Source organism: Pelmatolapia mariae, linkage group LG16_19, assembly GCF_036321145.2.
Source record: "Pelmatolapia mariae isolate MD_Pm_ZW linkage group LG16_19, Pm_UMD_F_2, whole genome shotgun sequence".
In the NCBI taxonomy this organism is placed as follows: domain Eukaryota; kingdom Metazoa; phylum Chordata; class Actinopteri; order Cichliformes; family Cichlidae; genus Pelmatolapia; species Pelmatolapia mariae.
In genome coordinates, this window is record NC_086241.1 from 19666637 (window position 1) to 19669502 (window position 2866).

Consider the following 2866-nt stretch of genomic DNA (forward strand, 5'->3'; position numbering starts at 1 on the left):
TGGAGAGTCAGATTTTTGTTGAAGCTGGAGGAACAGCCTCACACTCGCAGAGGTAAGTCAGTTTGTAGAGATCCCTCCCATCTTGACTTTTATGTGCTAGATTTCTTATCTGAAACGGTAATATTTCAGTGACTGCTGCTTATACCACAGGTTAACACACGCTACTGATCCCTGATGGGAGAATCATCACCTCTGCCAACAAAGAAGCCTGGTGGATATTTGTTTACAGTCTGATGATGGGACATCATGCTCTGCATCTTCAAAGTTTGTCTCTTGATTATTATTCATACACAGTAATGTGAAGTATGCTTATATCTACTATAACTGAACCAACCTGGTACTCTTCATTTATGGAGGCTGTTGAGTCTGAATGTTGGATGTTGTGTATCTCGTGTTCTCTGGGATTTGTTGTCCTCAGTCTGTTTGCAGGATTAGAAAACAAAACCAGGAGGCCTGTAAATGTTTCTTCTCCAATTGGATGATGATAAGACTGTGACACGGGATGCCACCTTTAGTCTTGTGATGAAGCAAAGCTCAGGAAGAAGTGTGATTAAATGGTACCCACATGTGTGCTGCTGAGAAGGATGTACAAGGGCACCTGCAGCCAAATCCAAGCCTCCTCAGGTTAGTTGTAGTTGCAGAATGCTATAGGACTGAGACAGCTGAGGCATCAAATGTTTGATTAAACGGATGAAAAAGAGAAGTTTCTTCCCTATAATTATCACTTTTTAAAATCTGTAGCAACTTCAAGTCTGTCAGTGTGCTGAGGTCACAGAAACAAGAAAAGAAGCTTGACTTCAGAGTGTTGTTTACAGTTTTCTGTCATCATGATCTCCCCTGAAGTTTATCACTGTGAGCCAAGCAGTAAGTCCACAGTACTGTAATGATGATTCTGACTTTGGTCACGGTTGCATAATATTTTAATAATATACAATTATTTTTTGTAATTCATATTTTTTCTGTTAATCAAAAATTTACTTTGTGAAATTTGTATTTGAGAATGCAGAATGTGACAATATATTTGTTCAATATTTAATTTCTTTCAGTTGCAATTGTTAAATCAAAAATTAAAAAAATATATATTCTAATTTAGCAAACTAATTTATCAAAAATATATATACATATATCTGTATTAGTTTTAATACATTAATTTGACACCTGTATTGAAAATACCATATTGTATTCATACAGAATCAGTATGGTATCATTGTTTGTCTGATTGCTGAGACTAAGAGCTAGTTTGATCTGTTTAGATCTAAAGTATCCAAAGTTGAGCTCTAATGTTTCTTCACCCTTGTGTGTGTGATATGTGATTTCCTACATGCTGACAGAGCAGAGCAGCAGTTTGTGCTCACAGATGGAGACGGTGCGGAGAGACGGTGGTGTTTCCTCAGAAGAACTAGCAGAGTCACCAAGGGCACCAGTCCATCTCACCACCTTGACTTGCTGACTGATGCTCGTCTGCACTGCACAGAGGAAATCAACTGACCGAGGTTTGTCCAGTGCAGTGTTATGAAATGTATATTTGTTTTATGCTTACAGATATGTTTTTCTTGACAGAGGCTCTGCAGAGGTTAGACAAAGCAGAGAAAATATGTGCTTTACATTTTACTGTGATTTACTGGGACATTTGTTGCCTGATGTTTAGCAGGAATGGAGTAATGGAATCAAAGGGAGATGTTTTTGATGTTTTTGTAATGTGAGTAAATCTTCGGTATTATTTATTTGCTTGGTTATTTTAGGAGTGTTTCTGGGTGAGGGAGAGAGGAGTCATCATCCAGGTAAAGTGACGTGGATCAGTGGACACACTTGTCTCCCCTTTAAAGGAGATACTCTTAGAGAGAGACGATCCAACTCATCCCTAAATGTTAGTGCTTTCAAATACACAAACATTTTTAAAGGACAAAAACGAACATCCAACTTTGACTGTAATACAATTAAATTTTTGCATGTGTGTTTTCAAACTCTCAGATGGGCAGGATATCACTATTGGACTGTGTAACCTGCCGGAGCAGCACTGAATGACCACCACACATGAGCATGTTCCTGCAACATTCAGCAGCTTTGCTTTTGGTAAGTAGAGCTATCTAACTACAGTAACTATAAACACATGATATCCATTTCTAACGGCCTGGTTACTTCCTGTCAGTTTTTTTAGAAACTATGTGGTCACCTGACCTAACACTGTTTCTTCTTCTTCCCCTTAATGTTGAAGTGTCAAATGTCAACCACCTGGAGAGGAAACTACACCAGTACTGGGATGTTTCACCAACACGTGCCAGATGCTGTTCCTTCATGGTGACATCACCAGAGACAGCCCCGCCCACCTCAGGACCTCGCCATTGATCATGATGATTATAATGATGACAGCGAGCGGAACTAAGACTGTAAAAATCCACGACCAGAATGTTTAGATGCTTTCTAATTATTCATGAATACTGAGAGCCTCTTTCTGTGTTTTGTCTGTTTTGGGTTGTTTTTTTTTTTACCTCATTTGTTACTAAGAAAGTTCACCAAACTCACACAGTTTACATTCTGTATGTTTCCATCTTTACCAGCCACACTCTACCTGCATTTAGAAAACAAACCTTAGAAATCGTTGTTTTTCTCTTTTGTAATTTTGTAATTCAGTGAATATACTGCGCTGCTTCCTTTTATTGCATCACACATTGCTTTAAGTTTTTCAGTGTCCAGTTATTTTTTACTGCTGTTTGAATTCTCTGTATGTTTGACCCTGTAGACAGTTTGATGGACTGCTTGTCTTCCTGTTTGTAACCGACGCCTGTTTTTGACTAAAGATTTGGATTTCTGACTTTAACACAGCCTCTGCGTGTCCTCCCTTTGTGTCCTCTTCCTCTGTGAATGT

At 38.6% G+C, this 2866-nt stretch overlaps 1 long non-coding RNA gene across 2 annotated transcripts; it reads left to right on the top strand.

The window, feature by feature from the left end:
* Nucleotides 1–418: 418 nt before the first annotated feature.
* LOC134646220 (uncharacterized) lies at nucleotides 419–1852 on the top strand. Of its 2 annotated transcripts, XR_010096623.1 has the most exons (4): nucleotides 419–624; nucleotides 742–864; nucleotides 1332–1493; nucleotides 1743–1852. It is a non-coding gene; the product is annotated as an uncharacterized LOC134646220 (long non-coding RNA). The 2 variants fall into 2 exon arrangements; XR_010096624.1 differs by lacking the exon at nucleotides 742–864.
* The last annotated feature ends 1014 nt before the right edge of the window (nucleotides 1853–2866 follow it).